We start from the raw sequence: 15,351 nt of genomic DNA, 5'->3' as shown, positions 1-15,351 counted from the left end.
TCATCAAAAGTCAAAGGAGTGGAAGGAGGATGTAAGAGAAAGCTAAGGTTGGTCTTGCCATTGGCATTTTAAGTCTGATCATTCAGCTTGTGAATGACCCAAACTCTTTCTTTCTTGTCTCTTTCACTTCGATGGTCTAACCTTCAGGACATTTCATTGTCTTCAGCTCCTTTAAAAGAAGGTGGATGAAGAGTCTGTTTTGCCGCTTGACTGAATGAAAAGTTTGGGTGGACAAAATCGGAAACTATTGACTTACTTGAAACTGGGGACAAGGTATGAATTGTATTAACCTGTACTATAAACTAACATGAGGAATATGAAAACTGTTTTGCTTTCTGATCTTCCACATTTTCCAACTTAACTTAGAATTGGAAACACAAAGTGGCAATTCTTAACCTTTTTAGACTTAAAAATACCCAATAGATATTTGTATAATATCATTACCTGTCCTACCAACCCTGGCCTCAAAGATATCACATGGCATAAATTTGATTTAAGTTAAATGATTTAAGAGGAATTCTCCTTGAGAGGTTGCTGAAAATTGTTGGCACAAGCAGCTGAGATTTTAGCTATTGTTCATGTCTGGTACCATATTTCTTGCTATTTGGGCAGAAAGCTTGGATTTGCTCTTGTACATTTTTCTTTTAATGCAATTTTTTTTTTTTTTTTTTTACCTAACTACTTAGGGTAGAAAAAGTTAGGATTTGTTTGAATATTCTAATTATGGAGAGGAGGATTCTAGAATGAAAGTCACTTTTACTACTCTTTTATGGCAATTAAGTGCCAAATAGGCTGAAGTCTTTGTTCTCCTGGAAAAAATTAGAAAGATCTACATTCCATTTAGAAATAAAGAATAATGTAGCAATGTTCCTTAACATTTACTTTTCAGCTGTTGTTTCAGGTAGCTTATATGTTACTGTGCGAATCAGCAGAACTCCTTCATGGCTTTATGGATGTAACCTTGAAAGTATAACCTTTGGATCAAAATAAATGTTATTGCACATAAATCTAATGAGTGTCCAATTGTATAAACCAATTTTTTATCAGGCTCGAATGCAGAAAAATGATAAGAGACTACAAATCAATGGTTTGCAATGAAGGTAATGTAGTCATTTTCCTTGAACCATTTATGTTACTTTAAGCCATACATGTATCTTTATTAATTTTTTTTTTCTGGAGAAGCTAGAATTAAATTCCCAACAATGTTATCACATTCAGATGTACTCTTATATATTTAATTTTAGCTTATAAAGGTTGGTATTATTACAAATGAAAATAAAATCTGAAGTAGTTTGTATTTTTCTATTCTTTTATTTTCTAGTTATAACAAAATGTAATTTATGAGCTATCAAAGCTAGGGCAAGAAGCAGGCACAGGCACACCATGAGGGTGACAGTGTAAATTTATATGTCTTTTAGAAAGCAATGTATATTGTTATCTTTAAAATGTTCATATTATTTGATACAGCGATTTCACTTTTTTTTTATTATCATTTAAGACCGTTATTAACAGGTGCTTGCAGTTTGTTGACTTTTTTGAAAAAATCAAGTTGTAACTTTTATTACAAATTAAAAATGAGGTTATTAAAAAATCTTGACCAAATATGAAACAATTTAAAAATCTTTAAAGGCATATTGAGAAAAACCAGCCTTCTTTTTAAAACGAAAACAAAAACAAAAACAAAAAACCACATTTATCATTACCAAAAAGAGATATCTTTTGGTAAAAATAATAAAAACCCAATGCTACATAGATAATGCAGATAGTTTTCATTATTTGGTCAATGGGCAAAAGGCAAGTATTTAAGGTCTTTAGCTTCAATCATTTGTTCATTTCTTATTGCTGGGATTTCATATTCATTTCTGCTTGTTGGATGACTAAGGCGGATAATGGTAGAGATGGTAAGATGGCATTTAATCAGCCCAGCCCAGCTCAGCCTTGGGAGTAGAGAAATTCTCAGCTGGCAGATAGGCTGCTTTTGTCTTTTGCCATCTTGTGATTTAGTGTTTCCTAGGGGTCTGTGTCCATAACTGAAGTTATGGCAGTATGGCCATTGAGGAAGCTGCTGACCTTGGGTCTCTTTTTGAGTTTTCTTATCTTCTTCATTGCCGTCCTTTCTAAGTTGTCTTTGATGAGGAGAAACCCTGAGGAATTGTGGTCATAGCCCTCATACATATTCTGTCTCACTGCTCTGCCTTGTTCTCCTGCACCTGGTTGTCAGTACCCTCCATCACTTCTCCTTGCACAGGAGGGTTGGAATACTGTGGTCGATGCCCATAGGATCTCCACATGTAGTAAAGTGGGAACTGTCACCTGAGGTAGGGTGAGTGCTATTGGTCCTGGCCTTTGGGAGCACTCTGTGACCCCTCATTCTTTTCCCTGCTCTCACTATTCTGTAATTCTATGCTGATAATTGCGAGGAGGACCCCTGCTATGTGGATAGTGTCTATAATGGTTATGGTCTGCTGCATCTTTTACTGTCTTGCATTGGGATCTCATCAGGGCCTATAAAATTTGCCACCTCCGCACCCTCTTCTCCTTCAACAACGTCAAACTCCGTAGTCTTACCCTGTGAAGGTACTCCTAGGGTTGCTCTTCTTTACAGCAGGCTGGTGTACAAATATATCTTCCTTGGTGTCATTCCTGTTGCCTTACACTTTCATTTTATATCTTAATTGGTGAAAAGCTTAGGGAATAGAGGTACTATTATTGGGCCCCCTCAAATGTTAACACTTAGGTTAGATCAGGGCAGGTCACCGAGCATCACTCTCTTTATGACTATGGGTGTTTTCAAGAATAGTTTGCAATTATTTTATGAAGTGTTATATTTTAGTGTTGAGGAACATGGACTCTGGATCCAGAGTACATATTTCCACTTACCTGTGAAGTGCAAATAATAACAGTACTTGCCTCGTTGGGTTAGAATATATAACTTAATGCATGTCAAGCACTTAGAAACAACACCTAGAACATTTGATAAATCCATACCAGTGCCAGGCCATGTTCTGGGTGGAAGTAATGGGTTGTGATGAAGGCATTTTTCCTTCTTGAAGAAACATCCCAAATGAATAATACTAGCACATTAGGCAGCTTGCTATTTAATGCTGTGGTTAATGTAAATCATGTTTCAGGTCAATCTTTGTTATTCACATATTTCATGTTCTCTTCAAAAATTAGTTTTGCTTCTAAACTAAGTATTTCTTATTTTCAAATACTAACTTTACACATATACAAATGCTTATAGCTTATTTTTAAAAAATACTTCTAATTATACCTCATACGTACCAGAAGGGAAATCTACATTTATCTGTAGATAAAGCTTTTTGTGGAGCTGCAAATGTAAAGCAACAAATTAAGGAGCTATTCATATTCTGTTCATGGAGATATAGGAAACTTTATTGTTGGAAATTTAAGATTTTGTGAAAAAAGTTCATATTGTTATTCAGTTACAAAATCGTAATGGAATGAAAAACTGCATAATTTAGCAGAATTCAGGAGGACATGTTTCCCTTCATAAAAATATATGACAGAGAGGACACATGCCCTCTAAAATTATCTATTGAAATTATCTAAAATGAGAGAAACTAAGCAGTTAAATATGCACCTAAGGGTTCACAGAACCTCAGTGGTGGAATATGAGATGATAAATTTAGTTGAGACTAGGCCAGGCAGGCTCTCTGACTCCAGAGAAAGGAAGAAGTTGTGTTCTTTTAGAAGTCAGGCCTCAGGTCATTCTCCACAGTGGTTAATGAGTACAGTTGGTATAGAAACTAAAAAGTCACCATAGGAACCCTGAACTATTCAACTTTTCCTCACATACAAAAACTAATTGAGGGATGGACAAACAATTTAATTAGCCAAACAGTGACATTGCCTAACTATTCGAGATTTATTGCTTAGAGCAGAATCCATTATATAGTCTAGAAAAACCTACAGGCAGTTCAGGTAATCAACTTACCCATTACTTATTCTTTTTTTTTAAGTTAAATTTATTGGGGTGACTTGGTTAATAAAATTGTATAGGTTTCAAGTGTACAATTCAATAATATGTCATCTGTATATTACATTGTGTATTCACCACTGAAAGTCAAATCACCTTCTATTACCATATATTTGACCCTGTTTACCCTTATCTACCTCTTTCTTTCCCCTCTTTCCTTCTGGTAACCACTAAACTGCTGTCTGTGTCTACGAGTTTTTGTTTGTTTGTCTTGTCATTTGTTGCTTTCAGTTTTATATCCCACATATGAGTGAAATCATATGGTTCTCAACTATTTCTGTCTTACTTATTTTGCTTAGCATGATAATGTCAGGATCCACCTGTGTTGTCACAAATGGCAGTATTTCATCTTTTCTTATGGCTGAATAATATTCCATTGTATATCTGTACCACAGATATACAATGGAATATTATTTATTCAACCATCTATTGAAAGGCACTTTGGTTGTTTCCATGCCTTGGCCACTATGAACAATGCATCAATGAACATTGGGATGCATATATCTATAGATAAATGTTTTCAAGTTTTGGGGGTAGATACCCAGAGGAAGGATTGCTGGGCCGTATGATAATTCTATTCTTAATTTTTTGAAGAATCTCCATACTGTTTTCCATAACGGTTGTACCAATTTACATTCCCGCCAGCAGTATATAAAGATTCTTTTCCCCCCGCAACCTCTACAATGCTTGTTATTACCTGTCTTGTTTATGATAGCCATTCTAACAGGTATCTCATAACCGCCCATCACTTATTCTTAATCTCGAAGTTGAAAACAGCAGCAAGAAGATAGTATCTAAGAATTCATTTACTTTTCCTTTACCTGTTCTTCTTGATCTGGTTTTTAATTTTTTTTTTTTTTTTTTTTTTTTTTTGCTGCATATTCCATATATAATAGAATCCATGTGAGTAGCATAAAAGAAGACTAAGGAAAAGTCACTACTGATATTGAGCATCTTTTCATGTACTTATTGGTCATGCATATACTTTCATTTGTAAAGTATTTGTTTCAATCTTTTGTCCATTTTTATTGAGTTGTCTTCTTTTTATTGAGTTGTTAGAGTTCTTTATGTGTTCCGAATATAAGGCCTTTGTCAGAATGCACATTGCAAATATTTCTGTGACTTACCATACCTATATATGTATCTGTGTGTATATTTCTAAATATCACCATATGTGTGTATCTGTGAGTACATACATGTGTGCGTGTGTGTTTATATAGTTCTTCAATGATCGTTTTAGTGGCATTTTGGGAGATAGCAGTGAGTAAATGCACATATTTAATTTGACATATTTTCTTCAAAGTCTATAATTCATTCTTCATCTATATTCTCTAAGTGTTCTTTATATCCTGTTTAGAGGATATGTCACATTATATTATACTGATTTATTTACATGTTTACTGGACTTGGGCTTGTTGAGAGTAAGATCAGTTTTTCATCTTTGTATTTTCATGACTAGCGTAGACTAGCATAGCAATTATTATGTACTTCAATAAATTGAAAAAGGGACACTACTTATCTTGGGAGAAATTGGGATTACGAAGGTTCTCTCTAGGACTCTACTCTCTCTTTGTTATTAGTGTATACTTTTTGAAGCTTTAGTTGAAAATATAAAGTTTTGATAGTCTGAGTGTATTTTATACAGTCTCCTCTAATTACATTCCAGTGGGCTTTAAACTAGAGCAGAAGTCTACACACTTTCTGTAAAGGATAGAGAATAAATATTTTTAGCTTTGTGGACCATGCAGTCTTTGCCACAACTCTGTGACTCTGCTCTGTGAAAGCAGACATAGACAATACATAAATAAATGGATGTAGCTGTATTCAAATAAAACCTTATTTAATATAATATTTTAGGTCAGTTATACCTCAACTAAAAACCTTATTTACAAAACAGACAGTATCCTGAATTTAGCCCGTAAGCAATAGTTTACTGACCCCTAAACCAGAGGAACTTTGGGTGTATTTAGGTATGAATGCTACTTTAGATGTTTTACCTCCAGCAGAGATTGGTTTAACAAATTCTCTAGTTCTATGTGCAATAGTTGGAATATATTTTTCCTCACATATTCTGCAATGTTTTGACTGTGTGGCAGTCGTGAGAATCTGTCTCTCAGAACTGTCTCCAACTGTTGAGAGCATTACCGACGACCAATGTCCTAGATGCTGCACTCAGAAATCTACCCCCACATGATTTCCAATGAACTGATCCCAGACAGTGACTGAGCACAGCAGAGATAGCAAGGCAGGCACATGCCTTAGAGTGTGGGACTCTACCGGCCCAGGAACTTACCTTAAGAACCCCCTGACAGCCTGCTGAACTTCCCTTACAACTGTGCTACACTCTAAGATGCTCCCACCCAACCTTCTTTCCACCTCCTCTTCCCTCTCACTGCAGTCGATGACATCCTCACCCTTTCCAGTTCCCTCTCCGTATTCTCTCACAGGTTTGTGCCTGAATCTGGCATTTGCTTTTTGAAGCACCTGAACTAATATGAACTGATTATTTATTTTGTGCTTTGTAGACTTGATTATCAAGGAACATGTTGACATCTGCTATAACTTCATAAAGAGAATATGAGTAAAAGCAAAAGTGGAAAGAAATATCAAAAGAAAGTCTTTGAAGATTAAAAATGGACAGTAGGATGAGTAAAGCAGAGGAAGTTTACAACTAAGTGTCAGCAGATGTGATTTATGAAGATAATCTAGTTGCCACTCAACACAGAACCCTAGAAAGCTATGAGACTTGGAGGTGAGTGAAAGGTTGAAATTCAGATCTGAGAAAATAATATCTAAAAGTTTCTGGCCAAGTGAAAGTTGGGAGTGAAGTGACGTCCAGTCCCTGTTTTTGCTTTGCTTCCAGATCACTAGCTGCAAAGCATTAATCTGAAGACTAGATAAGACTACAGAACTTTCTTGGCCCTAGAAAGATACCGATATTTGAACACTATTCAATTGAAGGCTGGTTTGGTGCCCTTTACTCCACAGATGATCAAAAACCCTACCCATGTACCTAGAGTTTTCAATCTGCTTTTCCATGCCTTACTTGAAAATGAGATCTGACAGATGAGAATCATCCAGCATTTTGGGTAAGCTTCTCACATGAAAGGCAGAGACAAAATCAATTAACTATTTAACTAAATAAAAAAATCATACAAAATAGAAGAATTAGAGCGCAGAAGAAACTTTATAAAAAAAGCTATGGCTGCTGTGAAACAAGGACAGGATGATATAATAACGGAATAATCAGAATATAAGAAAAAACTCTTGGGATTTAATAATATGATGCTTTCCTCCAAAACAAACAAATAAATAAAAAAAAATTCAAAAGGAGTGGAAGGTAATGCCTGGAAATTACCCAAAATACACAATGAAAATAAAGATGACCAGGTTTTTGAGTATCTGACAAATTGAAATTTTGGAAAGAGAGAGCAGGTAAAATTATGAGTAGAGAATTATCTAAGAAGTGACATAAGACATTTCCAATAACAGAAGGACAGAGTCTACCATAGGAAATAAAAAGACTCTAAGATAGGAGTCCCCAACACCAGGTTGCAGACCAGTACTGGTCCGTGGCCTACTAGGAAATGGGCTGCATAGCAGGAAGTGAGTGGCAAGTAAGCGAGCCAAGCTTCATCTGTATTTGTAGCTGATCCCCAGCACTAGCCTCACTGCCTTGGCTCCACTTCAGATCATCAGGCATTAGATTCTCATAGGAGCACCAGTCCCTGGTGCCAAAAAGTTTGAGGACTGTTGCGTCTAAGACATATATCATGAAAGTTCAGAACACCAAGGATAAAGAAAAGATCCTTTAAGTACCTAAAAAGTGAAACTCTGCCACCATCAAAGGGTTGGAAAACAGTATGGCATTGAATTTAGAAGCAGCGACTTTGGTTACTAGAAAAAAATAGATCAATGCTCTACCAAGGCATTACGCCAAAATAATCTTCCTACCACTTAAAATTGATCATGGCACCAATGTTTAACATTTTTCAAACATTTCCCATTACAAGAGGTTAGAGTCTATTATACTTGGAATGATATATAAGATTATTCACAATCTGGATACGGGTGTCTTTCTCATGTTTCTCATTACTTGTTAAATATACACACACATATACATGGACCACACACTGAGATTATAATAGAAGGCAAGTTATTTGTCCAATATTTTTCTGAACATCTTGTTCATGTCCATACTTTTCACTTTAAGTCTGAGAGAGAGGCAGAGAGTGTTACAGACCTTTTCTCATTATTCAATGCACAGTTCGAATATCACCTCTTCTTTGAAATCTACAAGTTCAGTAACGTCACTTCTTCAGTAAGAGAACAAGGGTATAAGAATAAGATCAGTTAAATAAAAACAGGTTAGCTTGTGGCATTTGTGCCTCTCTTCCTATCCAAATTAGGCAAAATTAATCACTCTGCCATGCTTTAGTAATGTGAAAATAAAATAAGATGACATCTATTATCTAATATTACCACATTACAATATAATAATTTGAACATAATTTTTATCTCTCTCTACCCCCAATTTTGAGCTCCTTGAGAGCATGGTCAGTGTTTAATTAGTCTTTGCATACCAGAGTAGCTTCATGACTGATAAATAGATACTCAATAAACATTCCTTAGATTGAAATGAATTAGCAAACTTTCTAAAGTAAAAAACAAAATAAAAAAAACCACAGGAGGGCTTATAAGGCATGTCTGAAATCTTTCTCAACATGACTACTAGTGGTTGCTTGGTAGATGGATGTGAAAATTTTCTGGTCTGTGAACACTACATTTCCCTTTTCCATTACTGAAATGTGGTACATTAACTAATTGAGGTATGGTGAAGAGATGTGCATCCCTTCTAATAGATGTAAGTTTATTCCCTTCAATAGAGGGTGCTAGAGATGGGATCACATTCTCCCCTTGTGTTTCTCATTTTCCCAGGAAAGTTTCCATTAGAAGGAAAAGATAGGACATGATATAAGGATGAGATCAGTTACATGAAAACAGGGTCAGCTTGTGGAATTTTATAAAAACTATACACTTTATAAAAACAATGTAATTTTCTCCTGCTTAGTATAGTTATAATTCTAACATCACAGGTATTATGGAATTTATAAAACAACAGGTACATTTATATTTGGGCAGTGCTTTGAAATTTCAAATGATAGGAAACATGCCAATTTCTAACAAAAATAAACTTTTATAAAAATGCAAATGAAAAATAAATCCAGTTTTTTAAATCCAGAGTAAAAAAACCAGGAGCTATTTTCTTCAAATGTTGAACAGCGTCATGTTTGAGAAAAGACAGTTAATTTAAAACATTAAGGGAAAATCGATGGAGTTGTTAATAGAAAATGGAAGATTACAGCTTTTAGTGACATGTTAGACAAGCACATTTAAACAGTTTAAAAGTACTTTTTCCCCACTGGATTGCTTATTTCTCATTCCTGAGTTGTCAGGGTCTTTAATTCATTTCAACTATTTCTGATCAGTAGTTCATCTTTTTTGAAGCAATGTAGTTTTATTATGATGATTGAAATAGATCTAACACACATGAAAAACACCCCTCAGCAGCACCCACAAAGGGTTTATAATGGTGTCTACCACATTTTATTAATCTAAGCTACATTTCAGATAATGAGAATTTGACCAAGTAGCAGGACACTAGAGATGAAGTTTTCAAGTGACCAAGTGTGTGTGTGTGTGTGTGTTAAAGCAAGGAATATGTGACCCACATTCTGTTTTGTGCAAGTACTGTGTCACTTCAAATGATAAAAAAATGGTGCCAAGCCACTGGAGTAGACCCAGACAAGGAGTGATGGTGACAGAAATACCTTCTCAGCTGGAACAAAACATGCACGAGAAAGTGAGAATTTCAGCATCAAGTGCCCAAGAATTGTAATGTGTGAGCTCTAGGACTAAGTTTTACTGGGTGAGTTTGTCAGTATAGTGACTGCCAACCTCATAGAAGAGACTAAATAATGATCATTACATTGTATGTGTGAGACATTTCACAGGATAATACATGCATCCTATGACCGCCTGACCACTTCCAAAGAATCCCAACTGCACTTAGTGATTCCATGAAAAGAGCAGCCCCTGGACTCTCTCCTCAAGTTAGTCTAACTTAACAGTATTCTCCCTCTTCCTCACTCTATTTCCCTCTCTTCCCCTCCCTCCCTGTCCCTGTCCCTCTCTCTCCCTTCCTCTCTCACCCTTGCCTCGCCCGCCCTCTCTCTCTCTCTCTCTCTCTCTCTCTCTCTCTCTCCTCTCTCTCTCCCTCTCTCTCTCTCTCCTCTCTCTCTATATATTCTCTCTCTCTCTCTCTCTCTCTCTGTTGTCTGGACCGCAGTTATTACACCACTGTGTGAATGGGAAGTCTTGCCCTTCCCCTGGTCAGATGAGGCTGACCCAAAGATCTTGGTGACCCATAAGGTGCTAGACCAAGTCCATCTGCCCATCTCCTTTCATGGTCAGGGTGACGACAAGTATTCATCTGGAGTGGTGAGAGCTGTTGTCCTTTCTGTCCCTTGGGCTAAGCCAACCCCCTTCCTCCCTGCTGGATCTTGGAGGGCAGGGAGGCGAGTCTATGTTCTCTGTGTGGAAATCATTTGGTTAGATAAAGGAAGCCGCTCTTGTTCACTTTCAGAACTAGAGTATGAGATTTAACCAGACTCTAGCATTGAGCACAGGTTTGATATCAAATGTTTTGATTATATTTCTCAGATCTTTCTATCAATGCTTCTTAAGGGTGGGACCCCAGGAGGAACTAGACACTTGGTGGTTCTGGCTGAGGTAGAGGCTTTAGTAGAGGGTCATAAACATTTCCTGTTGAGTGACTGATGATGTGTTCAGAGGATCAGGTAGTATCATTTAACACTGAGATTTATCTGACAGCTCAGAGTGGATGTTTACCGCTCAGTTACTTAGGAAATCAAATACTAAACCCCACGGCAGGAAATACAACCCAGTATAAAAGGGATCGATAAATGTACATACATATGGAAGGTCAAGAACTCAGTGTCTCTCTGCAGTTGTGGGACCATGTCAATTCTTTTCCTTCTTCCTCTTCTAACACCTATAATGAGAGTAGCAGAGAAGCAATTACTATAAAAATACTTAGATGTTGATCTTACTGAATCATTTTTGGAGGTACAGATGAGGTTTAATTTTCCAATATAACTTTTTTTGTGTGTGATAACACTTGGAAATTATGTGTATGCCTATGCATGCTGTAAAAATGGTAACTTTTACATTTTTTAATGTCTATTTACCTGCTGTTTTTACAACAATAGTAAGGTGTTTCTTTTTTGTTGTTATTAATATAGTAATCATTCACCATGGGCTTTCTTCTGGAAAACTACCCTTTACATTTCCTGGTGATGTTTTTACTAAGGCATTTTATGTGATGAGAGAGCATGTGCATACAAAGACACCTGTTTCTGACATCTTTCTGTTCCAAGTACTTTCTTTATTTTAAGTACTTTCTTTATTTTATCATATACCATTCTTTAGTGTTGTATTAATACCATTCTCATTGGGAATCACATTTAGGCTACTATTAGGATTTAAATAATTAAAATGTACCAAGTTGCTAGTAAAATTAATTTTTCCAAAGCTAAGGACTATGGTAATTTTTCACCATCCAAAGATTTAACTTCTAATTATTAATCTCTATATTAAAAAATGAAAACAAAGCTAGTTAAGCATCAGGATCAGCTTGAAGGTTGACATTGAAGAAAGAAGAAGACAGAAAAGTTTTGTTTAGTTCTTGGATGACATTGGAGTTGAGGCTTGCCTTGACCTCCTGGAAGAAACATAATAATGACAGAACTTGGTCATATTGTTCCAGGATACCTGACAAAATTCTGATGTGTATAGAATTTTACCCTTCTATACTCCTTGGATGTGTATAGAATTTTACCCTTGATTCCCGTTTTTAATGACTTATCTAGACTTGGTAGCATTAAATATCTCTTTATAGAGGAGGCTTGGTTCCCAACCTGGAAATGAAACATTTATTATTGTAAAAGAATTATTAATGCAAAAATAAATATGTCCCATAGCTACATAGGTACTGAGAGCCAGAGCTAAAATTTGGACCTGGGAGTGTTTGACTCTGAGGCCCATATTTTGTCCCCTATGCCATGTTGCTTCTCTAATGATGTGTCTGAAATGCTATGTGGGATGTGCTTGCTATGACTCAAGAAATAAATAATGGCCATGGAGAGGGACCAGACAGCAACTGAAGGGATTGTGAGCTGCTGCTATTATAGTTTCTCAGGTGTTGATTTCTCTGCAGCGCTTAGATTTCTGAGATAGAGAGCAGCTGGCAGGTTCTGGCAAAATGCATAGTCTTTATCTTTAGCTCTGGCTCACCGCATATAATTTCCATCTACTCACCTGCCATAGTGAGGTGACCTGAGGAATGAATACCCTTCGAAAACCTTTTCGCCTTCTTTCTGTAAAGTCTAGGAAAGAGCTGGGATAAGTCATCCATTATGCTTTCTTTTACATGGACTCCAATCTGACTCCACTCAATCATTAGAACTGAGGGGAGTCTTCCAAATGAAAAGCATGGCCCAGATTTTTTGTTCTACACTGGTAGAATAAAACAAAAAGGGTAGTTATAGGAGGTGGGGAAGTGTTTTTGTGTCTTTGCCCTTTGTAACTAAGTTTCCTCCCTCTGTCAGGTAGCCTCATGGTATTCCTAAGGATTCCATCTTGTCCTTGGTGCACACTGGGGTCCCTTTCCTGAGGAAGGGAGGAGAGCAGTAAAGGCATCTGTGCACATAAAGGGAGATGAGATGAAACTCACAGAGAGGCCAGCTCTTCTTAAGTGGGTGCTTGGATATACTCACCACAGCTCTCAATGGGCAGGGCCTGGGGTCCAACCTATTTATAGATTGTTTCTTTATTCCTTTGGTGAGAAACCAGAGAAGAATTAGCAGATATTTTAGCCTTGGTTGCTCTGAAAGCCCAGCCTGAGGCAAAGGACTTATGCGTTAATATTTTATGAGGGGGCGCAATTCCAGGGAGCAGGAGTGAGAGACCAGAGGAGTGAAGCAGGGAAGAGGAGAGAGTGAACACAAGAATGCATTATTATCTAATTAGCCACAGCTAGGTGAACCTGATTGTTTGATTGCATGGGTCTGTTATCCAAGAAGCCACAAAAATGTATCTGAACATAGTTCATCCAGGACAAGAAAGAGGGAAGAATTTTTTTGGTTAAGGATTCACTCCATAGGGAGCTAACTAGTTCCCCTGCCCTCTGCCCTAGGTTGTACCTGCTCCACCAGATGGGCTGCTTGATTTTAACAGAAAAGTCCCAGACAGGGCAAAATGTTCAAGCCATGGGCCTGCGGTGAGGCACAGTCAGGAATTGCCTATGTGAAGGTGGCTCTGCAGTGGTGACTGGAGTAAGAAGTAGGTGAGGCAGAGGGGATATGAAGTGATACGTAAGAAGTATATAAGACACTGTCCACTCCTTGTACTACTTTTTAGCTCTGATAATGACCTCCATTAGTACAGACTTAATACAAGGTTAACAAACCAAGTTATAGTTCCCACTGTGTAGCTGATTGCAAAGTTGCTATCAATATTCATCATCTTCCCTTTCCACAACCCATTCTAGATTTTTCTCAACATCTGCCAGCACTCTGACTGGTCTAGTTTGCCTTCACTGCTGTTTGCACATTCTCGTAATTTCATCCTGAGGGGCCTGAACTCTTAGTTGTCTTGCCTGCGTTAAGCTATGGTCGCTATACTTGTTCATTCATAGAGATCACTGAGCATAGATGCACCAAGAGATGCCCCGGTGAATCCCATGGCCTCCAGAAATATTCTTCCCTGTCTCTATTGTGTAGTAGCAACCCTTGCTTCTCTTGCTTCTCTAAATAGGGGCTAATTACCCTTGCCAGTATAGTTAACTCCTTTCTTTGCCTCTTGGTCCATGGCATTAGGATTCCAAGGTCATCAGGTTATAGTTAGAGCTTCAAGTTACAGTTTTCAAGTTCAGTGGAATTTTTACTGGATCCTATGGTAAAAGCATCCTTCCTGGGAACCAGACCTATAACTAGTAGAGCTTAAGTTCTTGAAATAAGAAAGCACGTATTTAGCAAGCGGATTACTGGGTGCTGTAATGAAAGGGGCTAATCTTATTTCCATCCCTTGATTCTTGAATTCACCTAGTGTAGCTACTGGAGACTAGCACCACCTATTGGTCATTAGTTCAATTTATAAACCTCATTCTGGAGGACAGCAACCCAATCCCATAGGGTGTTATTTCCAAGGTGATACCTATTCTATTTCAACCCTTGCTGATCAATGAAATGAGGATAAATCGTGTTGCAAATCAGGCAGTACAACCTTTGGATTAACAAATGCTGCTTTAAAGTGCTCTATCTTAAAGGTCACCTTACCGTGAGGCAGTGGTAGAGATTTCAGTCTTGGACAGTATCTCACAGAACCCGTTGTGTACTTTAGGAACGAGTTTGGCCTTGTCCCTGGAGAAGGCATCATCATTTGATGATGCAATTCCCATTCGGTCATTGCAGCTTGCAGACCCCTACATCAATCAGATAGATTGATATCCAGCTCATGTCTAGAAAGAGTTTCCCCTTAAGTCACTGGTTCCTTTTCTTTCTTTCTTTCTCTTCTTTCTTTCTTTCTTTCTTTCTTTCTTTCTTTCTTTCTTTCTTTCTTTCTGCTTTCTTTCTTTCTTTCTTTCTTTCTTTCTTTCTTTCTTTCTTTTTTATAGGGAAACCAGTTAAAAATCGTGTTGTTTATATACATCACCCAGTCTAAAAGTAAAAGAGATGAGAAAAGGCAAAAAGCTTAGTGGTTAAGAAACTAGAATCTGAAGTCAGAGACCTTGGCAGGGGTTTAAATTCGGGCTCTGCCAATTATTGGCTGAATAACTCTGACCAAGTTCTTAAGTTCTCCAAACTTTAATTTCCTCATCAGCAAGCTAGGGATAATAACAGTATCCATCTTACAGTTGTAGAATCCAGGAAATCTGTGTTTGCAGAATGTCCCCAGTGATTTTTATGCACACTAGAGCTAGAAAATCACTGCGTTAAAGGTGTCTTACTTTGGAAACAGGGCCACTAAATACCTGTTCCTTACCTGACTGGTTGAGCTCTGACATATGACTGTGAGCAAAGTCTGTGATAAGTGTATTGTCATTTTAAGAAAATCTCATAAATATTCCTAGAGGAGTGTTGATCACCCACATCATTATGTAGGTTCAGAGTGGAAACAAAATAACACTTGCAGGGATGGAGTGCTAGAGTGGAGGTAGCTGAGAGAGAAGAGGATAAGCAGCAAATAAAATAATAAAATAAAATAAAATA

The 15,351-nt window shown here is 37.2% G+C and overlaps 1 pseudogene; it reads right to left on the bottom strand.

Annotated features, from left to right (window-relative positions):
• Positions 1-1,913: 1,913 nt before the first annotated feature.
• On the bottom strand, positions 1,914-14,540 carry LOC120595032 (Y-box-binding protein 1-like; annotated as a pseudogene).
• Positions 14,541-15,351: the final 811 nt, after the last annotated feature.

This window comes from Pteropus medius, unplaced genomic scaffold (genome assembly GCF_902729225.1).
Source record: "Pteropus medius unplaced genomic scaffold, Ma_sr-lr_union100, whole genome shotgun sequence".
NCBI lineage: Eukaryota > Metazoa > Chordata > Mammalia > Chiroptera > Pteropodidae > Pteropus > Pteropus medius.
This window is presented reverse-complemented; position numbering and strand designations above follow the sequence as displayed.